Source organism: Peromyscus leucopus, chromosome 1 (assembly GCF_004664715.2).
Source record: "Peromyscus leucopus breed LL Stock chromosome 1, UCI_PerLeu_2.1, whole genome shotgun sequence".
NCBI lineage: Eukaryota > Metazoa > Chordata > Mammalia > Rodentia > Cricetidae > Peromyscus > Peromyscus leucopus.
The window spans coordinates 111,024,532-111,052,018 of record NC_051063.1 but is presented as its reverse complement, the minus strand read 5'-3'; positions in this window follow the sequence as shown (position 1 = coordinate 111,052,018).

The following is a 27,487-nucleotide window of genomic DNA, read 5'->3' as shown; positions in this document are numbered from 1 at the left end:
GTTTCTTCAGGGACAGCTGATTTCAGTCGGTGAATTATATACTTATGATTCTGGTGATCTGGTTTAGTGGCTGGGTAGCGCCTTCTTCTGTGTTCCCAGGTCACGTTTTGTTCATTTATCAACTCCTCAGCTGATCTCGTTTCTTCAGACTTCAAACTGTAGGCATGTGAATCCTCTCCCAGATGGGTTTCAGCTGAGCAGGGTAGTCTCACCAACACCTCCAAGTTGTTGGGTTTCACAGGATCAGCAGCTGGGCCCTGGGTTGTCCCCAGACGGAATGCCCAGACCCGCCCTGGTTCCGACCCACAGAGATATTCTCTTCCCCAGGTGTTGGGGCCGGGGGCGTCCCCGCTCCAAGCTGCGTCCACCCCTCTCCGTCCCTGGGCCTGTCCACCTCTGTGGCCCGCCGCCACAGGCCCACCTGCGTCCACTTGTCTCCGCCGCCGCCGGGCCTGTATGTCCCTGTCAGCTACCGCTGGGTCTGTCTGCCTCTGCGGGCCATCAACGGGCCTGTATGTCTCTGCCGGCTGCCGTGGCGGGCCTACCTACCCCTGCCTGTCACTGCTGCCGGGCCCATCCACCTCTGCAGGCTGCCACCGGGCCTGTATGTCTCTGCCAGCTGCCGCTGGGCCTGTACGTCCCTGTCGGCCTCTGCCACCGGGTCCGTCCACCTCCACGGGTCCCCGACCTGCGTCCACCCGTCTCCGCCACGTGGCCCGTCTACCTCTGTGGGCCGCCGCTGGGCCTGAATGTCTCTGTCGGCCGCCGCCGCCGGTCCTACCACCTCCGTCTGCTTATCTCTGCCACAGGGCCCGTCCACCTCCGTGGGCCGCCGCTGGGCCTGAATGTCTCCACCAGCTGCTGCCGAGCCTAAATGTCCCTGTTGGCCGCTGCCACCAGGCCCATCCACCTCCGTGGGCCGCCGCCACAGGCCTACCTGCGTCTGCTTGTCTCCGCCATCTTGAATCGTCTTTTTTTCTCCGTCAATAGAAATCTTGAACATATTTTTTTTTGCCACATGATTTATTTTTTAACTTCAAAAAGACCTAGAAGGAATATTGACTTTTCTCATAAAACAGTATAAAACAGTTGCTTGCAGGTTTTATAAGAATGTCAGCAACAGGTACTTGTAGTCAGCAAATGGCCTTAGGGGTGATTCCAGAAATTCCATAAAAGCATATCACGTTGCATCATTTATACATGCATTATTTCTCCAATTTTAGATGCACTTTGACACTAGGTTTTTTCCATGAGATTCTGGATGAAATTTTAAAAAAAATCAACCAGCCTATAATGAAATTTGGAATTGAATGTTTTTGTTTTTAATAAAAGCTTTACTAATGTTGCCTAGGGTTGTAAAAAGAAAAAAATAAAATTCTTCTCTTAAGAATACAGAATTTTGAGGCCACAGTCCTGAGGAAAAAGGATTCTTACTTTCTCAGAAGCTATTAACTCCCAATAGTATTCAGATATTTATGGGCGTTGGCGACCCCCTCCCTAACCCATGTAGTAATGCTAACTGGGACTGCTGCTGTTGTGAGCTCATAAAAGCAGTGGCCTTGAATATCTAGAAGACAATATTTCACAGCAGTCTTGACCAATCTGTGACTTTACAATCATTCTGCCTCCTTTACCTCCTGGTCCTTGAGTTTAAGGGATTGAGTTGATACAGATGTCCAATTTGTGGATGACTACTCCCCAGTCACTTATTCTCCCATTTTGAACAATTGTGAGTTTCTGTGTTAACTACCATCTATGCAAAAGGAGAATTCTCTGATGGAGGATGAAAGCTTCACAGATACATGTAAGGTTAAATATTTAGAAGGCATTTCGTGTTATACGTCCTTGTATCAAAATAACTATAGTAGGCTTTTTGCTAAGGTTTATGTCTCCTCAGCAATAAGTACACAGTCATAGTTTTCAGTTCCATCCTGTCGTGGTGGTTTTAGATCCAACAGAAGCCTTTTGGGTATGGCTATAACATTCCTGGCACTACTGCATCCACAGGCATATTTCCAATATTGTAGCTATTGGTGTTCACAATTAGGTAAGACTGTTGATGACTTTCCTCCCTACAAGCCTACACAGAACCTTACAGCACTATAAAAGCTAACCAGGAGAGAGGTAGGTTCCTGGTCAATACCAGGTTTAATTATTTCATTTCCTATGACTAAAGTGTGCCCCATCTCTAGTAAGAATATCATACAATCAAGTTCTGGTGGCCAGCCAAAAGCAGTAACAATACCCTGTGTTGTTTGGGGACTCTCTGAGATTCCTTTGACCAACATCTTGAAGGGAAATATCCTAGACTTTAAACTGGACTTTTGCTTGATAGCCTGTTGTTTCTGAAAGGAGCAATTTTCCAGCCCCTTGTAGATTAACTCCAAGTAAACTCTTTTTTTTAAATGAATGGTGTTTTTCATTTTTGTTTTTGTTTTTTTTTTTAGTTTTTCAAACATCCATAGTGTGTGTGCTTCAGCAGATGGCCCTACCCTCATACATATACAGATAACATTAACTAGATTCATTGAGTTATAAAATATTAAAAAAGAATATAAATTTGGGAAGGAGATATGGGGCTAGTCTAGAAAAAGTTAAGTGTAACAAATCTTATCAACATATATAAAATTCTGGAAAAATAGATAAATAAAATCTCTCTCTCTTTTTTACTTTTATTTATTTTTTATTTTATTTTATAATTTAATTTAATTTTGCATATCAGTCACGGATTCCCTTGTCCTCCCCTCCCCCCATTCCTATCTCCTCCAGGGCAAAGACTCCCCTGGGGATTGAGTTCAACCTGGTAGATTCGGTCCAGGAAGGTCCAGTCCCCTCCTCCCAGGCTGAGCCAAGTGTCCCTGCATAAGCCCCAGGTTCCAAACAGCCAGCTCATGCACTGAGGAAAAAGTACAGGGACAAATAGCCAAACTAATGGAAACACATGAACTATGAACCAATAGCTGAGGAGCCCCCAACTGGATCAGGCCCTCTGGATAAGTGAAACAGTTGATTAGCTTGATCTGTTTGGGAGACATCCAAGCAGTGGGACCGGGATCTCTCTCTTTTTTTGTTACTTTATTTTATTTTTCAAGACAGGGTTTCTCTATGTAGTTTTGGTGCCTTTCCTGGATCTCTCTCTGTAAACCAGGCTGGCCTTGAACTCACTGAGATCCTCCTGGCTCTGCCTCCCGAGTCCTGGGATTAAAGGTGTGCACCACTGTCACCCGGCAATAAAATCTCCTTTTAAAAAGGAAGAGATAACAATATAAACAATTAGAACATATGCACAAACACAAATGTCTCAAAACGAATTAGAGACTCATTAAAATGGGAGATTATATCTCACAGTACAATATAGATGTTACCAAAAAAGAATACTAAGCCTGTCTTGAGTTTTCCAGCAGTTTTAACTTGAACAGAAACTAAATGAACATTCCAAACAAGACCAAATCTATGAAAAACTCTTATTTATTTTGAAGCAGCAGAAAGCAAAACACTAGAAGTTTCTGTAGAATGTTGAACACATCATGAATGGACAAAAATGCCAATATAACCAAAACAGTTGATACTTCAGGGAGGCCAGGTAGGGCTCTAAGTAAAAAGATGTGGCGCATCCCTATAATCCCAGCATTCAAGAGGCAGAGCCAGGCAGATCTCTGTGAGTTCAAGGCAAGTCTGGTCTACAGAGTAAATTCCAGGGTAGGTTCCAAAGCTACACCAAGGAACCCTGTCTCAAAAAACCAAACCAAACAAAACAAAGCCAAACAAAACAAAAAACAAAAACAAAACAACAACAACAACAAAAAAGATAGGTTATTCATTTGCACTCATAGCTAAAGTTTGAAGGAAGCAATGGAGTGCATTGAAAGGATATTAACTTTAAAGAAATGGGAGAAAGTAAGCATGTTTTGATAAACATACTGCTCCACTACTTGATTTACAGCATGGATACCACTGTTTTGGAAATAGAAAATTTGTATAGATTGTGGAAAATAAGGCTAAAGATATTCATAGTACATTAGCATGTAATTATTTGTTCATTTTCCATGATATCGTAGATTTTGAGAATAGGATGCCAGAGAAGAGAATTAATAACATAATCTGAACGCCTCTGTCTTTACAGGAGATTGAACTGTTAAAAAAACAACAGCTGAAAAGGCTATCACACTTCATTTTTTAAAAATTTTATTTACTTATATTTTATACATGAGTGCTCCACATGTAAAACTGCATGCCAGAAGAGGGAATCAGGTCCTATAAAGATGGTTGTAAGCCACCATGTGTGTGCTGGGAATTGAACTCAGGACCTCTGTAAGAGCAGCCAGTGCTCTTAACTGCTGAACTATCTCTCCAGCCCCCATGGGCTAATCACATCACACTCCTGTTTATGAAAGACTTCAGTTAGAACATATAGAGATATCCCAAGTTTAGCAGGAAGGCAGGGACTAAATAATGAAAGGCCATGTAATGCTTTTCATACAGTTTGATTTTCATTGTGAAGGCTGCAAGAATCCAGAAGCAGTTGAAGTGGTAATGTAGAACATGTCCACTTAGAATAATCAATGGTACAGCACATAAGGTATTGGCAAGGGTCACAGAAAAAAACTGGTATTATGTATATTTTAGCCTTGTATTACTTACCTCTATGAGCTGAAAAACATTCCATAATATCCAGTCTATATGATGAGACATAGCTTGGAATGTAAAGTCTATAGCTGCCTAAAATCTTCCAATATAGTTCAAGTTCAGTAAAGGCTTTTTGCTGACATTGAGTTTTTCTCCTCTCTTTCTGTCTCTCTCTCTTTCTATTCACCTCTATTGCTCTCTCACACACAAAGACAGAGAAAGAAAGACAGAGAGGTCAGACGACTGAAATTCTTCCAAGTATTCAGCAGTCAATATTCTCCTTTAAGATGGTTTCAGGGGACTATGACTCAGAATGTTAATTGAAGGTCAAAGCAAGACCCCAAGGATGGAAGCTTGACAAGTGAAACATATGTTTGCACAAATGCTGCTGCTTTTCTATGATCTACGGCTATGAATAAAAAAGTTGGAAGGTGTTAAATTCCTCTTTCACACATTCATTGTTTCAGCTTCGAATTTAAATGCTAATATGCCAACACTATCATCATCAGGGAAATCACCTCACTGCTGAGTACACAACATAATGTAAAAGACCGCATCACGTTTTAGAGCTTAAAAGTAAGCCCATCAGAAAAGGACATTCAGAATTGAGCATAAGAAATGTTTGGGTTTTTTTTTTTTTTCTGTGTGTTTTTGTTTTCTGAATACATAAAAATCTCCTGTCGTAAAAGTCATTCATCAGTATCTTTTGAAATCCAGATTCAACAGGTCTGGTTGTATTTAAGGTGTTCATCATATGTGGCTCTGTTTCATAAAGCAGAACTAGTTTGCAAGTCAATTAATGGAAAGAGAGAAAGTAAAGCCAGTGAGTCGAGGTATCTATAAGAAGTAAGAAAATTATCAGAGGTAAGAAGCTGAAGAAGCTGGGCTATGGTGCTTCCTTACCTACAAACTGTCTTTCCATCCCAAGAAGTGTCATCCTAGTGTACTCTACCTGAGGTCACTTTCCCTATGATCTTGACATTTCAAAGGAATCCTAGTACTGGCCAAGCAACTACATACATTGTTTCTTTCATTTCCCTTCTTTCTCCCTGGGGCCACACAAGTCAGCTCTTTGATAAGTAAGTATGCACTGAATGTTAGATATGCTCAAATCTGGACACACTACTATTTCTCAAACCACCTCCCTTTTGCCTTTCCTCTGCTAAATACTGTGTGCTAAAAGCTAAAAAAATACAAACAAATGGACACAGTGGTTTTCTGGGAATCTGCACTCACAGAAGCAGGGAGTGATTGCCAAGCAAGGACAGAATGAGGGGTAGGCAAAAGGAACCAAGGTTTGATTCCAAGTTCCACTCTTCATAAATCTTGCTATTCACTTACATTCATTTATAAAAATAGACTGACCTTTATTTACATGATTGGAGTTTGATAAGGGTAAAAGTTACCAGTGGTTGTATTTCAATAAAAAAAAATACATATCTGCTTTTTTATTCATCTAAATATAAGTAGACACTATTAACATTTAAATTATTGGGGTTGAAGTGTGCATTTCTCTGTGAATAGCTCTGGAAAGCAGAACTGTGAGCAATCTAAGAATAGGGATTCGTTTGGTATCAAGTCACACATTCTCAGCATGCATTTGTCTGTAAAGTACACACCACAATTTTTTTTTTTGAGACAAGGTTTCTCTGTGCAACAACCTCAGCTGTCCTGGAACTAGCTCTGTAGACCAGGCTGGCCTCAAACTCACAGAGATCCAACTGCCTCTGCCTCCCAAGTACTGGGATTAGAGGCGCACACCACCAGCACCTGGCTCACACCTCAATATTCTATTTGATTTATTACTCAATTTTTGAAATAGGAAAAGAAACATAGGATTACTCAAATGACTGGCTCAACACCAGGGACTTACCGTGAAGAAGTCTGTTTTATTTTCACAGAAACCATTATCAAGGCAATCTTTTCCTGTAAAGTAGGAAAAAAATGAACAAAATATTGACTCTGTATTTATACATTTTAGGGTAAAAATAAGCTTACAGCAGCTTGAAATGTTTCTACCTTTACTGCTTACATTCGGTGACCAAAAATGATTGTTTAGACTATTAGTAAGAAAACAAAATAAAGGAAAGACATTGTTTTGGTAAAGATAACTTGGTTTCTTCTTCATGGTATACCCCAAATAACAAAATTTCTGTAGCTTTTGGTAAAATAAAATGCCTCCACACCCTTTCATCCAAATTTCTCATTTCCATTTTATGTGACAGCATAACTTAACATTGTTATTTGTAATGTAATCTCTAGTGCAAACTGCTGGCCCCATGTTATGCATTTTGCTTGTAAAACATTAATCTTGAGACCATTATGCATTCATCTGGGCTCCTCTGATGTACCCAGTGGGCTATAATTTAACCTTCCAATAGAAGCAATTCTTAAAGAACCTTCCTAGTCATAATTTATTACTTAAGGATTTTCAGCAAGATTAAGTATGTCAAACCATACAGTCTAGAAAAGGGCATTTTCCTACATGATGCTCGATGGCTCTTTAGGAAACTCCTTTTGCACACTCACCCCTTTGCACACAGGCCCATCAAGCTGCAGAGTAATAACATAGGACAATGGAAAGAGGGGAGGGGAAGGAGATCTGGAATGAGAGTTTTGTTCACTTGTATATTACAACCTTACAAACTGAAACTTGGTATTGTGACCAAATACAGTGAGTGACCCCTGAGATGAGCTTTTATAGGACAACCTTCCTTTTGAGAGCTATCATTGTGGCCAAAGCACACAGCAGTTCCTTTCCAAGCTGGCACTTTCTTGCCTCACTTTTGTTATTCTTTAAGGTTTTTATTAAATTTTCATTTATTGCATGTATGCATGCATTTATGTAGACTTGGGGACAGAAGACAACCTTAGGACTCAGTTCTTTCCTTTTGCCCAGTGGGACTCCTAAAAAGAAGCCAAGTTGTCAGTGCTGGCTCCATGTGCAACAGTAGAAACTTCAGAGTTCAAACCTTTCAAGATTGTATCACTGCCAGATGTCTGTCGAGGCCTCTTATTGGCATTCGTTTTATTTTACTTTATTTTTTAATGAATTTTGAATTCAGTAAGAAAAGTTTGAAAAACTCCTGTGTATTGCTTCAGGGGAATCTATGCTTATCTTAGAGTATGAGGACTGTGAAAAGCTTTTTCATTCCAGAGATTTATGAACCAGATAATCTTTAATTGGAAAGAACAAATGGAAATCAGGTGACTCAATGTATGGTGATAAATTAGCAACTCCATATACAGTAAGTATCTTGAGCTAGGCCATCATAAACGGGCTTGGGTCAGTGTTTTCTTTTTTTTTTTTTTTTTTTTTTCCTCTTGAAACTATAAATTAGATGATCAGGCACCATGGACTGGGACAAACGTCTAAGACTGCGCTGCATTTTTCTAGCTATTTCCTCTCAGGAGAATTTAATAGAGCTGAACATATGGGATGGAGTCTGATTGTTTAAGTGGAGTCTCCCTGGTGCACCTGGGTGTCAGTGAACCAACTGGAGTAATTTTCTGAGTAGTTTTTATTAGTGATATATGGGTAAGGAAAAAATACATAAGCAAGATACGAAGATTGTCATTTATGTTTGAGATTCATGACACATGTTTTCAACCTCTGGTCCCATAAAAGCACATTAGGAGCCAGCTCAATTGTCTATTACCCTTCAGCCACTAAATATTTTTTAAATAAAAATGCATGGGTTATTTTTGAAGGCTGTTTTATGGTATATTTGATGACTATTTTTTAATTACAAAGGTAATTTGAAATGTGTGTTAATATGAGTGACTTTACCCTTAGCAGTAGATTTCAGAGTAGTTCAACATTTTCAAAAACGCATTATTGACAGGTTATCATTGGATTACTTTATGCACCCATCTGACAGCAATGATGCCTAGCTCAATGAATACACTTTCTATATTGATTCATAAGTTAGAATAAAAATGATGCAGGATTAAAAGATTGTTTATATCAACAACTTGATCTCATAAAGACTATGCATAAGAGCACAAATTTAAATTAAACCTCTCATGTAAGGTTATTTCTTTGGGCCAGTTTAACACGTACAATTCACTAAAAGCCATCATAAAAGATGTTAGAGCTATTTTTTTTTTTTTTTTTTTTTTGCGAGACAGGGTTTCTCTGTGTAGTTTTGGTGCCTGTCCTGGATCTTGCTTTGTAGACCAGGCTGGCCTGGAACTCACAGAAATCTGCCTGGTTCTGCCTCCCAAGTGCTGGAATTAAAGGCGTGCATCACTGCCACCCGGCTAATGTTACAGTTTCTTAAATTCTCTGAACTATTTTCTATATTTGATTCCACAGATGGATGAAGATTTAATGGTGCTAAACATATAATTTATGGCATGACACAGGGGCCAACAATTTGGACATAAAGCAAATGAATTATGACTTGCTTTGAATTAATTAACTAATTTATTTATTTATTACCATACATGTTTGTTTTACACACACACACACACACACACACACACACACACACACAGGCGCGCACATGCACACTATGAAGTATCTCTTAATGCTGCTTTTCAGAAAATGAGAAATGTTATTCGAGGACATTTTAAAAATTTATGGCATGCCTGCCTGCTTCATGTTTCAGTGTGTTCTTCTTTATTCTATATAGTCCCTAACACCTAAGATATGGGTTTCATACTTACGATTTTTTTGTTCCACTGATTTTACTCTTTTGATTTCCAGACTATTTTATTTCATGTTTCATTTAAATGGGCATTCCTGCCAAAAGAACATTTGGCTTGGATGGCAGGCCTAAATCTTGGGTGGACTAGTTATAAATATAAATATCCAAATTATTACCAATTAGAATATTATTCTCTTATACTCATATAATTACTTTTGTGTACCCCACTAAAAATAAAGAATTTCTCAACTATTTTTCTTCATCTACTGTTAAGGAATATAGCTGCCTGTAGTTACTATTCTATCCCTCTTAGTATTAGTCAACTTTTATCTACTTGGTCACTTACAAGGCTTTTGAAGATCAGAGAGAGAAATCTCTTTGAGAAAGTCATGGCTATTTTATCCAACTGTTTTTCAGTTGAGAAAACATTTGATAGAGGATGAAGTCCCATTAAAAAAGTATATATAAGTGAATAAAAAACAAATAAAAATAATATATAGGGTACTGAAGACAAAAAGGAAAACCAAGGGGGTAGTTGACTTTCAGGGAATGAGAAAAAGGTTTATGCTGAGGCTTTCACTTTACATTATAAAATCTCTATACTCTGCATTCTTATATTTAAGAGAACAAGTTCCTCCTTAGCAACTGGTTAAGAGAACAATTATACTATGTAATGTTATGGGTGCAGATTCCTGCTTCTCAAAGGGAAACCATCTACTAAACTTAAGATTTATATTTTTAAGGTACATAACTTTGGGCAACTTAATTACCAGAAAGAATTCTCTGAATTTTTTTGAGCTTTATAGGCCTTATAGATCCAACTTCCTCAACAATTAGCTAGATGATAACCCCATCTAAATCTTTAAATCTTTTTTTTTCATTTGAAATAATAGAAAGCAACTAACACTGAACACATTGAACAAAACATATAGTCCATACAATCAAGGAAAATAGTAAGGATGTTTTCCTATGAGTATTTATTTATACAGTATTCATAGTAATCTCTAGGCTTCTAGATTGAAGGTGTGATTGTGTTTGATAGTTGTCTTTTCCCCTCATTTTTCCACTGCAATTAGAGAAACAACAGAGGATCAAATCTCCATTAATTAATCTCTCTTCTGATTACTTTCTCAGCTTATCCAAACTTCCAAAGTCTCCTTTATACAGAAGTGATTATTTTTACAAAGAAAATATGAAAATAAAACACTATTAGAAAAAAAGAAAACTATTATCTGTGTGATCAGATAACTAATAGACTAGAAATGAAGTACCAATAGACTAAGATCATAGCTTGTTTGCCATTTTTGTTAATATATTTTAACTAGGATTGAATTATGTCACTCTGCCTCTTTCCTTTTCTCCCTTCAACCTCTCCCACATACCCTCCCTTCAACCTCTCTGTAGCTCCTGCTTTGCTCCCTCTGAAGTAGATGGAATCTATTTCTTTGATTAGTATTGTTACACAGATAGGTAGGTAGGTGGATAGATAGATAGATAGATAGATAGATAGATAGATGAGATAAGTTGATGCATAAATAAATATGTACTCGTGTGCTTTTTGTTTTTGTGTACGTGGTTTCAGGGCTGACCACTTTATAATGATTAAGCAATCAGTGAGCTCTTCCTGGGGAGAGACTAATTCCCCTCTTTCAGAAATCATTGGTTGCTTTTAGTTCTTTATCTTAGGGTGGAACCCCAGGACCTTTTCTTCTTTCCACATTAGCATGTTTATTGATATTGTCATTGTTTAAGTCTTGTTTAGACAGACATTCCAGGAAGTACAGTTAATTTTGCTGCTTAAGACTTAGTCAAGGTAGTTGGCAATTGAATTAGGGGATCTGCTTTTATGGAAATGGAAAATTTTAGTAGAATGTATTACTCTCAACAAGGCATTTATGTCAATCATTAATTAAGTTTACATACTTCTTCAGTCTACAAACACATTTTCATGTTTTAAAAAATTCCCTCATATGTAAATTTTGTTTTTTCCAAAACCCTAATCAGAATATAGTATGTCATAAATCCTTTATACTAATTAACTGAGATGAGTCACATGGAAAGCATGCCATAAAATGACATACTTGATCTCGCACAGTTTCCTGAATATATATTGAATGGTGGATGATAATATATATCCTTTTCGAACTTAAAATTCTGTTATCATTTGTAATTCCAGTGATATTGTATTACTTTATTTTTGTTTTGTTCATAGTTTGAGCATCACTCCCTTTCTGGGTATTATCATACTTCTTATACTGTTTATATAACTATTGCTCTGTTGCTTCATTCTTACTTTCCATTTAGTCTAGAGATAATTTCTAATTTGATTTGTAACATCTCTGCTTGTTCCACTAGAGAACCTCTTGATATAGAACAGGCTTTGAAGCTAATGCCCAACATACAAGAGTTGTGGAAGTATTAACAATCCTGTTGCTCACTCACCTCCCAGGCCCTACATCTACTTCTATGGTTAGCTATATAGGCTTTCCTACAGAGGAAACTCCTCCTGTAGCAACTTCCTTCAAGATCAGCAAGAGGAAGTTAAAATAAGAATTCTTTGGGAGGGAGTCTACTTTCAAGATGACAGAGAAACTGGAAAATCTTACTGCCATACTTCAGTGACTCTGTTACTAATTATTTTTAAATAAAATCCAAGAAAGTAAAGTTTCATGACATGACCCTAAAGGTCATATACCAAATAAATGTTTGTTCAAAAACAATTGTTTAAACAGCAAGAAAGATGCATATATATGTATATCTATATGTTTATATCTAAAAATTTCTGTCTGTCTGTCTGTCTTTCTATCTATCCAATCTATACAGGTTTAGAACTGAAACATGTGTTTTCCATTCCCTTTCACTTTACTAAGATGAAACCACAGCAGGGACTGACACAGCCTAGAAAATAAGAGGCTTTCTTCATGCTAACTTACTAGTCAACTTGCTTTCTTTGAAAAGCCATAGATATCCCCATCTTCAGTTTCTGTGTATAAGACAAATTTCTTTGTACATATCACAAAAGACTGACGTGTCACTCTTCTTCCTGGAACCAAGGCTTTTCCTTGGGCATTGTAAAACTGAAAATGGGAAGCCTGGATACCCTTCCCTTTGCTCATGTGTTGAGCTTCCCCTAGCAAGAAAGGGTTGTTGAGGACATATTGACTTGTAAGCATTCTGTCCATATATAAAGCTTCCAGATCCTAATGTAGGACTGACATTCAGAGAGGAATGTGTCCTCATCCTGTTGTTTCTCTCTTGTGTACCACAGATGTGTTTTGATGATTTTATATAGGAAGAGAAAGGGAATATAGAAAATTGAGTTCTAAACCTGATCCCAGATTAACTTGATGAGAACAGGATGTGGAGAAATTCAAATTGCGCTAAAGGCAATAGGCACAAGATTTTATAGATTAATTTTGACTATGAGATAAATTGCGGGGCTATTTGTCAGGGAAAAAAACCTAGGAAGAAGCAGCTGTGAAGAACACTTTGGGACAGAACAAAGCTACCCTGAAGAAAATGACCCCATGGAGGAAGCTAAATTTGTTTGGATAAACATACAAAGCATTTTATGTCCCAGAACATTGTTGAAAAAAATTAGAACAATCAGATGGAAAGTAGTAGAGTTTGATACCTAGATATGGTCAGGAAAAGAGACAGTGAAAAAGAATTTTTCCAAGTTTAAGTTACATTCATAGTGATTATAGCCATATTCAAAGCTATGAACATAAGGAATGACATCTATGATCGTATAGAGCAGGGGAGTAGAACACAAACCAGAAAAAAACATTAGCAATCACAGAAGAAGTAAACAAAGATGCAATATCATGTTCCATGAATTGTAACACTGTGTAAGATAACAAGAATTATTTTCAGAAAGAATAACAAATAAGAAAGCCTGAACTACACACATGGAAAAGATGTCAATAATAGGAACTCCTGTAGCAGTGATCTGGAGTTATATTCAACAGATTTCAAAACAGCCATTAGTAATTTTTTTTTTAGAATCATAATTAGGAGAAAAAAAAAACAAAAAAAGATACAATGAAAATAACTCATCAAATAATGAACATTAATGAAATTCTAAGAAAAGGAAAACTATCTGGCCTTAAAATGTGTAAAAATAAATGGAAAAATTGCCCAATTCAACAATACAGTGAAATTAACGGGACACTTGTGAATTAGAAGAGAAATTAGTGTTTATGTGATGTAAGAAGAGTAAGAGAAATAAAATAGAAAGAAAAAGGTGAGCCCTGAGAAGCACAGTAGGACACTGTGATACTTGTCAGTTTCTGCAACCTGAGCCTTCCAGAGACAGAAGATAGGACAAGAACAGAAAAGAAGACAAAAAAAGGTAATAAATGAAAAGTGTCTCAAATGTATGTTAAAAAGCAATAAATAGGCAAATCTCTGTGAGTTGGAGGCCAGCCTGGGCTACAGAGTGAGTTCCAGGAAAGGCACAAAGCTACACAGAGAAACCCTATCTCAAAAAAAAAAAAAAAAAAAAAAAAAAAAAATACACATCTAAGAAGCTCACTGAGCTCTAAGCAGTACTGTTTCAGAAGCCTGCAAATGAATATGTAAGAAAAAATAATACTAAAAGTGAAGACAAGAGAAGAACAAAACCAAACATGAAACGGAATTGAAAACTGGGGCTTAGGAGACAAACTTCCTAAGATTAACAGCCAACTTCTCATTTCAAATACTAAAGGCCCCAAAGTAGCATAAAGACATGTTCAAAGTGTTCAAGGACAAAACTACCTTGACAGGAACCTTTGATGTGGAGTGGGATTGTCTGTTTCTCGTGATTTTTTTGAATCAAATCACTTAGTCCTCTCAACTCAGATGAATAATGACCACACACAGTTATAAAGACAAGCTGCTCTCTCCCCTTTCAATATTAAGCTGACTGCCATATTTGTCCTTTAACATTCAGGTAAAATTGCTATCTACAATGGTGTCTTAAATGTATTTTATTTATTTCTTTGAACACATAATATGGAGGTTTTTGCATCCTCCAGCAGATTGTGGTATTGAATTTTCATTAATAGACTGACCATTCTAATGACAGGATCACATCTAAATCTCTTACAGAGAAACTAACCACTCTGTAAAAAATAATGAAACCAAACCTCTGTTTCTTTATTTTTTGTAATATAATCATAAAATTTTGTCTGTCCTTCCATGGCCAATAGGATACAAGCCAATGCCTACTCCTATGTTAAAGTACACAGAATCCCTGCTTCCTGCCATGGTGTCATGGACTTTTTATGAAATATTTCCTCTATTTCTTAACCTTTTGTCCTTCCTAGTGCTTGTCTCAGTTTTGTATTTTAGCTGTGCTTTTGAAACATCTGTGCCTGCATGGGTTCAATAAAGACCATTATATACTTTGCTAATGTGTTCCTCAAAGAACTATTTCCCTTGGATAGTTTTTGTAGATGCAATTCTGGGTCACTTGCTTTTCTTTGAGATAGTTTGGTTAAAGAGTATTTTTCTAAACTAGAGAGAGGGAACTCATTTATATTTATAGCACAATTCTAATTTCCCAAGTGAACACGGTGTTTCTAGACTCTCTCAGAGACCGGGACCACAGTACCACCAATGAAAGTATTACAATAGACAAAATTTCTAAGAGAGAACACATTTTGGTGGGTGTAGTTATAGTTTATTTCTTGTTTCATTGCTCATAAATAAATCTCTTGGATGTTATCATTTATGATTTTTTTATCAAAAGAAAATGAAAGAAACTTAAAGTCAGTGAGTTTTCTTAAAAGAATAGTGAATTGAGGCAGGAGGAAAATTGTCTACCTTAGAATCTAAAAGAGAGGAAGCACAGAGAATCACAGTCAGGAACTCATGTGAGGCATCACAAATGCAATGAGTAGGACTTCCACATGGTTATTTTCATCAATTTTTCCTGGATTCATCCAACCATCTAATATTGTGATGTGACATTTTCCTGCAAAAAGATCACTCTCCAAAAAAAAAAAAACCCACACCTCAAGCATGTTCCGTAAATAAAATGTAAAATAACAGTGTTTTAAGTAAACTTATGATTCTGCTTTAAAAAGCCATACACATAGCTACTCTTAGCTGCCTTAGGCCAGTAGATAGCGGGTTGTATACTTCTGTCTGATTGTGGAGGTACTAGCCTAAAAGCAAGAAGATGTGGCAGGGGACTTTACCACCAAGAAGTCAGGGGTTCCTTAAAAGGAAGCTAGGCAAATATCATTCATCTCTCTGCCAGAGATAGGAGACAACTGTCCATTTTGATATCTGGTCAGAGCATTTACTAAAAGAACAGCCTACTAATACTTGGAAAGACAGAATGAGGAAACTTCCTTGCCTACTGTTACCTAAAACTAGCAAGTTCTTTCACCAAATGTGAGGGAAGAAATCAGAAAACACTTATGGAGGATGAAGCACAACATGAAAAGCCCAAGGAAGTCCGTCATTTTAATTTAATCTAGATGCTTTCCATATTCAATACATCACCACCATATTGACACCATCCTCCCTGACAAAAGTGCCCTGCTGTAGATGAAAGAAATGCAAAGTATGATTCCTATTTTTAAGTAGAGTACTTCTGAAAATGTAATAACATTGAGGGCGGCAAAAATGACTCTAAGGGAACTTAAAGTTTCTAGCATATACATTTGACGCAGCACTGGGCACATGAAAACTTCCTGCCAGAAGCATGAACTCCTGTTGTAAAGTCAAACACTTGGTTCATAGTACTTCTTGTGTAGTTTCCATTTTTAAACAAAAGTACAGGGAGTATTGAATGGAAAATGAAAGTGTAGTCTTAGGAGACAAAAGAAACATTAGTACTAGTCTTACATGTGGCAGAGATATGTGAATGAACACAAAGGAAAGTTATAAATGACTATAATAACTATATTAAAGTATCTATTGAGAAAAGTAGATGTGCAATGGCAGATAGGAAATGCAAGGCATAGATAAACTTAGAATAGAAAGAAATAACAGAGACCAGAATTATTGTAACACAATTCAGAATGCAGGACCCCTTAATGGGATTGTCTTCCTTCAGCACACAACAATGAAAAGAATGAGTTTGAAAATAGGTTAGTGGTACATCCCAATTTGAATGTAGAGCAAACAACATGAAGAAGGAGAAGACTTTGTTTGTTGAGATCTACAGGAAACTTCCCAAGTTGCTGTAAGACTTCAACAGATATAGATATAGATATAAGGCAGACAGAGAAAATAAGGAGTAACTTATTTTTAAATAATGTTGGCCTATGGTGGGACACTTTGAGCAGCCTTGGTGCAGGGAGGAAAGACTTGGACCTGGTTCAACTGAATGTACCAGGCTCTGCTGACTCCCCATGGGAGACATTGCCTTGGAGGAGGTGGGAATGGGGGCTGGGTTAAGGGGGAAAGGCTGAGGGAACAGAAGGAGAGGGGAATCTGTGGTTGGTATGTAAAATGAATAGAAATTCTCTTAATAATAATAAAAAAGAAAAATATTATATATATATTATATATAATAATGTTGGCCCAGAATTGTCTAAAATTAATGACAGATACAAAATGACAGAAGCTCAGGAAATTCTAAGCAGAATCAAATCTAAAATCTCTTCCACTAAGGAATAATATTGTCAAAGTTCAAAGAGTAAAATAAAAGACAAAATGTTTTTAGTACATCAAAATATGAAATAAAGAAACAACATGGTTTTCCATGAAGAAAAATGTTTAGGCTCAGAGGATCCTTTTTCTTATTTGCCAGACAAGCCTGATGAGCTATTTTAGATGGTTAAAGAAAGGATTTTTAAAAAGAGAAATCCAGGGCCTCCAGGGATGGCTCAGCAGTTAATAGCATTCACTGTTCTGAAAATGATGGAAGTTAGGTTCCCAGAACCTATTGTAATTCCAACTCATGGAATTACATGGGGATCTGGGACACCTTTCTGGCCTCTGTGAGCATCCACATACATGTGCACTCATACATATATAAACACAAAAATAAAAAATAAGGTAAAATGAACCTTAAAAAATCTCTGTGGAGGATTCTATACACTACAGAATTGTCCACTTGAAGTGAATAACAAATAAACAAATATTTTGTAAGTAAACAAAAAAACCTTAGAAATTACCATCAGACAGGGATAGGGCTCATTGGCTAAGTGACTGCCATGGAGCTTTGGTACTGAAGTCAACATCTGAAGCCTCATAAATTGGGTGTAGAAACACACCCCTGCTTTGATGCTTCCATGCTTGGAAGGCAGAATTCAGAAAACAAAAGGCAGACACAACAAGTCAGTTAACAAGAACAGCTATACAGATGAACCATGAATTTGATTAAAATAACATTCTTCAATGAAGGAGGAAGAGTGATTAAGGATGAGCCTCAACATTAATCCATATATATGTATGTATGTATGTATATATTTATAGACATACATGTGCACACATGGAAACACTCATGCAATAAACATTCATGCATACCCTACACACACACAAAATAAATAAATAAATAAATAAATAAATAAATAAATAAATAAATAAGCTTGCCATAAAGAAATGCTTTCTATTTTGGGTTGTGAGCCTAGCCTTTAATGGCTGATCCATCTCTCCTTTAATCGCAGCACTTGGGAGGCAGAGGCAGGCGGATCTCTGTGAGTTCTAGGACAGCCTGGGCTACAGAGCAATTTCCAGGAAAGGCACAAAGCTATACAGAGAAACCCTGTCTTGAAAAAAAAAAACAAAAAAAAGGAAATGCTTTCTAAAACTTGTCCTCATATGGAAAAAAATACTATAATATGTAAACAAAAAATGTACATAAAGATGAAATAATTTAGAATGATGGAAAAGATTTAAATAGTTTGCTTTTATTTTCTTGGTCTTAATTGATTTCATGGGTGACTGGTCAATGTTAAAGTAATTACAAATGTAGTAAAGGCTTTTAGCACATGGAAAGGTAAACACATGTTGCAAGACTGAAGATGAAAATTTGAAATACTCTAAGGCACTGGTTTTCAACCTTCCTAGTGCTATGACCCTTTAAAACAGTTCATCATGTTGTGGTGATCCACAACCACAAAATTATTTTCATTTTTATTTCATAACTGTAATTTTTACTGTTATAAATTGTAATATAAATATCTGATATGCAAGATATCCAATATACACCTATGAAAAAATACGCATTTATTATAAAACCAAGTTGGTTATTTGTGTATAGAGTCTATAAATTGGAACACAAAAGCCTATATGTGCTGTTTGTTGTTTGTCTTGATTCTTACATGCTGAGCAACCTTAATCCACAAACCTGAAAACTGGAATGTCCCCAAACCCAAGTCTTTTGAATGCTGATGTGTTACACCCAGTGGGTAGGTCCATATGTAGCCTCATGTTGCAGCCTCATATCAAAATTAATGTCTATAATGAACATTTTGTCCACTGTCCTTCAAGTGAAGAAGACTCTCCCATCCTCTCAGCCCAATGTGCCATTCCAAAAATTTTTCTTTGCAAAAACACTCAAAATGAGTAACAAAATGACATGTGCACAGACCAGCTGTACCGATGTTTATTCCTCATGATATTACATGTGAGGCCAAGACAAATGCCCACTAATCACTAAAGATTTGGTTTGTTTGTAGGGGGGTGGTGTGTGTGTGTGTGTGTGTGTGTGTGTGTGTGTGTGTGTGTGTGTGTGTGTGTGTATGCACATGCACATGCACAGGTATGCTTATTCATTGCTTTACAGTGTAAAAATATTATTCCAAGTGTCAATACAGGCCTATTGTGAGAAAATGCTAATTATGAAAATCAGGAAGTGTTTATGTTGTTCTCAGTACTGCAATGAGAGCTGTTGGAAACTGGACTAGGTATAGGGGTGAAATGCCTTATTTTCAACTGTGGTGGAAGAATTAGTGCCTTGTGTAACCCAGAAGAAACAAAATGTTTGTTTTAAATAAGAAACAGAATGGTTAAGCCCCTAATTTCTATTATAAAGTGATAAACAGAAGCTAATGAAAACTAGTGAAACAAGCAAGTGATTCTAAAAATGAAGATCTTGATCATACTTTGAAAGATCAGATCACTCAGCATCACAGTGATGGCATTTGATAGTTTGCTGATCATGAAACAATCAAAGATCTATCATGAAGAATTTAGCATTGAAAAGAACTGTGAATAATTCAAAAGGCTTGCTGCAGAAGTTTAAGAAAGGACATGGCATTCAGTTTTCAGAGATTGCTGGTGATAAAGCACCTGCTGATCTTGAAGCAGTGGATAAATTTTTTGAGGAGCTTGTCAAGGTCATCGCTGATGAAACTCTGACAAGAGAGCAAGTCTGCACTGCTGATGAAACATCACTGTTTTGAAGTGACTTCCCGCAAAGACACTGACTACAGCTGACAAGATAACTCTAAAGGAATGAAAGATTCAGGGCATATAACAACTATGTTGGGATGTGCTAACAGATATGCATGTAACTGTGGTCCTACAGAGAGACTCAGCATTTGCCCATTTTCTGTTTTAAAAGAGTGAGTTTCTTACTATTTCCTTATTGTGCTACCAAGAATCACTAGAGGCATCTGACTGCCTTCACTAACATTTGCAGCAATATCTCTTGCCCACTGCAAGGCAAGAAACTGAATAATAACTCCTTGATGACTGTTAAGCTCATCCTCCAAGGGAGATTGCCATTTAAAGAGATGGTTGAGAGAGGGTAAAGGGATAGCTTGGTTGATAAAGTTGCTGACTTGTTAGCATCTGAGTTCAATCCCAGCACCTACATATAAAGCTAAGTTTGGTGGTTTGTAATCCCAGCACTGAACAGGAAGAGACAGGAGGAATTCTGGTATTTGTTGACAAGCTAGTCTAGCATAATTGGTAATGCAAAGGACCCAATGAGACACCTTGTCTCAAAAAGTAAGGTGAATGGCTCCTGATAAAACAAAAACCCATCATACTGAAGCTGGACCAGACAGGCCAATGGAAAAATAAAAGAGCCCCAAGAGAAGGCACAAGAATCAGAGACTCACGCCTTTACCCAATGAAAAATATCTTAACATTTTCTAAAGAGATTGAAGATACAGTTGTGTCTGCTTGTCCCTCCTTCTGGCCTTTCACAGTGTTCAGTAGATAACACCATGGAAATATGTATAGGCACACTGAAGGACTAAAGCATCATGTAATCATTAATAGGATCAAAAACTCATGACTGTTTATAAAATCAGAGAAACTTGTAATACAAATCCTTTGCTCATGCAGTAGATGACTCTGAGGAAATGTTGTAAAACCTGTCTCACAGAATGCTTTTGTATCCTCACAGGTTCAGTCCCAACTCCCTTAACTCCTTCCTTCTGGTATTACTTCTCACCTCAAATACTCACATCATCCTTCTCTGTGTTTTATTTTTTTTGTTACTATTTTGTTTTAATTTGGGTTTGGTTTCTAAAATAGGGATCCACTGTGTTGCTTTAACTGTTCTTTTTTTTCATATTTCCTTATTAATTTTTTTCCTTTTTTAATTATTATTTTACAACACCATTCAGTTCAACATAATAGCCACAGATTCCTCTGTTCTCCCCCTCTCTTCCCCTCTCCCCCCAGCCCACCCCCCATTCCCACCTCCTCCAGATCAAGGTCTCCCCCAAGGACCGGGGTCGACCTGGTAGACTCAGTCCAGGCAGGTCCATTCCCCCCTCCCAGACCGAGCCAAGTGTCCCTGCATAAGTCCCAGGATTCAAACAGCCAACTCATGCAACGATCCCAGGACCCGGCACCAATGCACAGCTGCCTCCCAAACAGATCAAGCCAAATGACTGTCTCACGCATTCAGGGGGCCTGATCCAGTTGGGGGCCCCTCAGCCTTTGGTTCATAGATCCTGTGCTTCCATTCATTTGGTTATTTGTCCCTGTGCTTTATCCAACCTTGGCTTCAACAATTCTCGCTCATATAAACCCTCTTCTTTCTCACTAATTAGACTCCCAGTGCTCCACCAGGGGCCCAGCCGTGGATGTCTGCATTCAGATTCCTCAGTCCTTGGATGGGGTTTCTGGCACAACTATCAGGGTATCTGGCCATCCCATCACCAGAGTAGGTCAGTTCCTGCCATCTCGCGACCATTGCCAGCAGTCTTTTGCGGGGGTATCTTTGTGGATCTCCGTGGGCCTCCCTAGCTCTCTGCTTCCTCCCCTTCTCACCTTCTCATGTGGTCTTCATTTACCATGGTCTCCTATTCCTTGTTCTCCCTCTCTTTTCTTGATCCAGCTAGGATCTCCCACTCTCTTTCCCTCGACTGTCGCCCTTCATTGTTCCCACTCATGACCAGGCTGTTCATGTAGATCTCGTCCATTTCTCCGTGTCTTTTTTTGGGGTCCCGTTTTCCAGGTAGCCTCACTGGTGATGTGAGTAGCAGTCCAGTCATCCTTGTTCCACATCTAGCATCTTCCTATGAGTGAGTACATACCATATTTGTGTTTCTGAGTCTGGGTTACCTCACTCAGGATGATTTTTTCTAGATCCATCCATTTGCCTGCAAACCTCATGATGTCATTGTTTTTCTCTGCTGAGTAGTATTCCATTGTGTATATGTGCCACAATTTATTTATCCATTCTTCAGTTGAAGGGCATCTAGGTTGTTTCCAGGTTTTGGCTATTACAAACAATGCTGATATGAACATAGCTGAGCAAGTGCTCTTGTGGTATGATTGAGCATTTCTTGGGTATATGCCCAGGAGTGGTATAGCTGGATCTTGGGGGGATTGATTCCCAATTTTCTAAGAAAGCGCCATATTGATTTCCAAAGTGGTTGTACAAGCTTGCATTCCCACCAGCAGTGGAGGAGAGTTCCCCTAGTTCCACAACCTCTCCAGCATAAAGTGTCTTCAGTGTTTTTGATCTTAGCCACTCTGACAGGCGTAAGGTGGTATCTCAGAGTTGTTTTGATTTGCATTTCCCTGATGATTAGGGATGTTGAGCAATTCCTTAAATGTCTTTCAGCCATTTGGGTTTCCTCTGTTGAGAATTCTCTGTTTAATTCTAAAGCCCATTTCTCAATTGGACTGTTGGTCGTTTTGATGTCGAATTTCTTGAGTTCCTTATATATTCTGGATATTAGTCCTCTGTCACATGTGGGGTTGGTGAAGATCTTTTCCCATTCTGTAGGCTGTCACTTTGCCTTGTTGACCGTATCCTTTGCTCTACAAAAGCTTCTCAGTTTCAAGAGGTCCCATTGTTGTTGAATATTTTGCTTGTAAGGTAGCTGAATAGGCCTAAGTACTTGCTGCCAAGTCTGACAAGCAGTGTTTAAGTCCCAGAAGCCACATAGTGAGAGGAAAATGGCTGCAGGATGTCATCTGAAGGTCACATATGAATCATGGCACCTGCACATTCCATCTTCCCTACATACACCCATACATAAAAGAAATGAATAACATTTGAACTTTTAAGTATCATTAATTACCTTCTGACTAGATATGTAAGATGTGCCCCAAATATGCATTTTGATCTCTCTATATATTATTATGTACATATAATATTAAAAAAACTAATAAAATAAAATAAAGTCTTCTGTTCACCAATACTGGAGGGACAGAGAAGTCAGTTTGAACAACTTGTGTTCAAGAATCCTAAATCTGTATTTTGGTTAATATTGCTGCTTTTAGTTTTGTTTTTGTTTTCCGTGGCTGAGATTCTCTGTGTAGTTTTGGTACCTGTCCTGGATCTCGTGCTGTAGACCAGGCTGGCCTAGAACTGACAGAGATCCCTCTGGCTCTGCCTATGGAGTGCTGGGATTAAAGGTGTGTGCCACTGTCACCTCGCTATATCACTGTTTTTGAAGGATATCCAGTGTGATGTAATATTTCAAGAGCATCTCTGGCACCATTTTCTCTTGTCATACTATATATTTGGATACATTGCATGCATTTTAAGGGATTTTAATATCATATTTCTCTCTATGTTTCAGCTGGGAATTTGTAATTTGTATTACTTATGATTCCTCTTTCACAACTGCTGATGAGCCCACAGAAAATATTTCTATATTATTTTTAATGTCTAGCATATTTGAATCTTTAGATTTTCTATTTCATTGAGTGCATTTTTCATCTGCCTTACATTCTTTTCCCTCTTATTTAAAATTCCTGAGATTGATAGGTTAGATTGTATGATTACTAACATCTTTAGATTTTTAGAGCTCTTGACATAGTAATTATAGCTGTTTTACCCTCTCTGGTATTCTAACATATTTCATTGCTATATTTGATTTTGAGTCTTGTATTTGCATTGTCTCTTTATGTCTGAAAATTTTTTAAACTCTTGGCATGTTTTGTTATTGCTTTATGCTGAAATTCAGTAATGCATCAGATGTCTGTATTTAAAGAAAACAAAAACTCTATGAGTTTACACACACACACACACACACACACACACACACACACACACACACACACGGGTAGAAACAGGGCTTACGTCATTCCAAAATCCTATAAAGACAGAAAATTTTTCTGATTTCAAGCATTTTCTCTTTTGTTAATATTTGATACTGTTTTAGATAACAGTGATTTCAAACATCTCTAATGAATAGATTTTTCTTTCTTCCGGAGACTGTTGCAAGATTTTGAGCTATAATTTCAACACTTTAGAAAAGAGTTCTGTTTAGTGAACGCTGAAAATATAAAGGAATGAGAGAAACAAGTTTTCCATTTTGGAGGACAAGTCTCAGTTAGTGAGTCCAAAAATAAGTTTTTGTAATGAAGAAAGTTCTGCATTTTTCCCTTACTTCTTATTTTGTTCCACCCTCTGCTGTGTGAGCACTCCCCTCATATATTCGTTACAGACCTGATGGGCAGAGCTAAATTCAGTGAAGATGCGGTGTTTTGCAGGAGACTTTAGCCCCAAAGAGTTTCTCACACTCAACCCTTGCATACTTATACTCTAATAATGTATTAAAATTGATGTCTAAGTCTCCCAGCTTTTTTGTGACTAAGAGTTTCTACTTCAAATAGGAGGATTTGATTCACCTCCTGGATGAGTCTGCTTCTCAGAAATTTCAGTGAAACTTTGCATGAGTTCTCAATTTTTTGATGGAACTAAGAAAAGCAATATAATTTCAATTTGTCTTTCTTGATATCAATAATAACCATTTATGACATTCACATTTATAACAAGGGAGCTAAAACTGGAAATATGAGGTGTAATTTTTGAATTTAATTTTGTTAACTGCTGCCAAGATCACTGTATTTTGCATCTCAGGGTAGAGAATTGACTCCAGGTTTGTCTCTTATTGTCTGCTGCTGATACATAAAATAAAAACCACAGGATTTTACCTTATTAATAGCTAACAATACTAAAATTGTGATGCCACTTGAGTTAGAAGGATCCTTACATTAGTTTAGCTTTCAATGGGGACTAAAGTCAAATGCTGTTCTAGAAAAGTTCTTGAAGAATTGTTTTCTCTAAAAGATAGCTTTCAAAATATACAAATTTTTTTCTCTGAAAATTGCCCAACATCAATTGAATACCTTTTCTTTGTACTGTGTTCTTCAAATATTAAAACATGTAAATCATGCCAATAACCATAGCTGCAAATTTGGGGAGATGGCTTTCCAGTAGTTTTAAGAGGGCTTTGTAAAAGGTTTTCTTGAGAGTGCCATTCTGGAAGAGTCACAGCACTCTATTGCATCATTTTCTGCTTATCTATAGTCTTTCCATACTTTACTTGACTGAAAAACAACAGTTACATCCCTTTTCTCCAGTCCCATCATTAAAGCTTTTATACATGTTTTATTCCTCTATTCATTTTTTTGTATTCATTAATAATTTAGACTGTTTCTCCAAAGAAAATGTGTTGCAAGACAGAATTACAATACCTCCTCCAAGAAGATAAATCTCAAATAACCAAGAAATGTGATTATTTTAGTCTACATGAAGCAAAATTAGGTTTGCAGATGGGATTAAGGTTGCAAATCTGCTTATTTTAGATAAGGAAATGATCCTGAATTATGCACAGGGGTAACTGGTAAAGGGGAAAAGGAGTCAGAATAACAGCCACACAGAAAGGTGATGGAAAAATGGCCAGAGAGGTGCAATGATGCTTCTCTGGGATAAGGAGAAAGACCCCAAAGCCAGGAATGCCTGGTGTTCTCAAGACACCTGAAGAGCATGGAAGTAGATGTCTCCTGAGTTTTATAAGTAAATATCACACATTGATGCCTGTTGCAAGGCTAGCAAGCCGTAGTGGCTTCTGACCAGCAGAACTGTAAAATGAGATATGTGTATTGGTATGAGATACCAAATTTAGTGTTAATTTGAAAGTATCAGTGGGAAACAAATAACTCCTACTGATCACACGTCCACTTTAATTTCTCTATTCCCTTCCTATTTCATCACTGTATGGCATTTTTAAAGGCCACAAAACCAAATTTACAAAACCAAATTCCTCTTGCAGATGACTCTGTCATAAACCTAGTTACCAGAAAGAATGTTTCACGCAAAAGTTTTTTTCAAGCCACATTTGTACAAATTTTTATTTTTTCCTTTGAAGTGACACCACAGTTTTACAAAATGAGACCAATAAAGACCATTTTCTTATGTAATAAAATGATATTTTACTTATATTATCTAAAATCTACTAGCACTCTGAGATGAACATATAATACACATTGTAATCATAGCCAGGACTTGCTCAAAGTATTAATCAAGTTTTTTTTTTTTTCAGATAAATAGATCCAGTGGGATATTTAAAGGAATAGGAGGAGACTTAGTATTGAAATTGCTTTCCACAATTATAGAGGCTGAAAAGTCTCATTTGATGGTCTTTCTAAGCTAGAGAACTAGAAATATAAATTCAGAACAATCCTAAATTAATGTGAATCACGAGTGCGATGTAATGGGTTTCCTGGGTCTGGGGAATGAATAGGTCCCATCTCAAGGAAAGAGAATTCACACTTTTCTGCTTTATTTCCTACCTAAGCCTTCAATGATTAGATAATGAATATATCACTATTTCACATATGATGAAGACATCATCTTGACTTGTTTTTTAAAAGATGTGTGTGTGTGTGTGTGTGTGTGTGTGAGTGAGTGCTCTGTGAATGTATGTTACTCATGTGTCTAGACATGAAAGCCAGAAAAAGGATTCATATCTCCTCATACTGGAGTTATGGCTAGTTGTGAGCTGTAAGATGTGGATGCTGTTTACTGAACTATTGTCTTCTGGAAGAATAGTTAGTGATCTTAACCACTGAGTCATATATTCAAACACCACATCATTTTTTTCTTCATGTATGTTCCCTAAATACCCTAAGAGAGACATCTAGCTCACAATCTGCTACTTTGTGTCTGACCTCATACTTTCATGGGCCTAAAAGTGAAATTCCAAACTGTGGTTTCTACTGATAGCCAGATATAGCAACCTATTCCCAGGTGGCTAGTTAGTTTTGAAATGATATAGAACCAAGGGAAAGAATTGATGCAATTCACTTCTCCTCAGTCCTTCAATTTATTTAGTACAAGATGAAAAATAAAAGAACATTGACTGGCTTTTAAAACCACAAAAACATATATACAAATAAAACTAGGAGATTTTATTTGATATTCAAAGTATTGTTAGCCTAGTTCTAAATGTTAATTCCTTATTCAACATTTATCACATTATACAGCATATAATATACCATTTATTCATTGAAACTTTACCAGTGGTCCAGATCACATCTGTTCTGGGAAAGAGTTCACTTCCAAATCATACATTGCAGTCACTTGCCTTGCTCATTTCTCGTCTTTCATTGTGACAGAGAACATTCTTTCATTCCTTATCTTGTGGTTAAGTGATTATTGACCACTTATTTTATTGAATATCTCTCAATGTATGGTTTTCTATTTTCTTATGAAAATTACATTATGCATACTTTGCAAGAAGATACCTAACATTGTATTCTAAGTGCAGATGATAGATGATTTTTTTTCTCATTACTGATGATATTCATGTTGACTATTGATAAAGAGGAATTCTGGACTTTGGACTTGAAGATCATTTATTTGGGAGACTGGAAAATGTCTGAGAAAAAATGGGGACATGAGTTTTGGGCCCCAGAATGTGAATACACATGAATATATATCAACACATGCATGTACAAATATGTGAGTATAGACTCATCTATATATATGAACATGCACCTTTACATGCACCACACACATTCATGAACAATTTCAAAATCATCCTTTTTCTTGC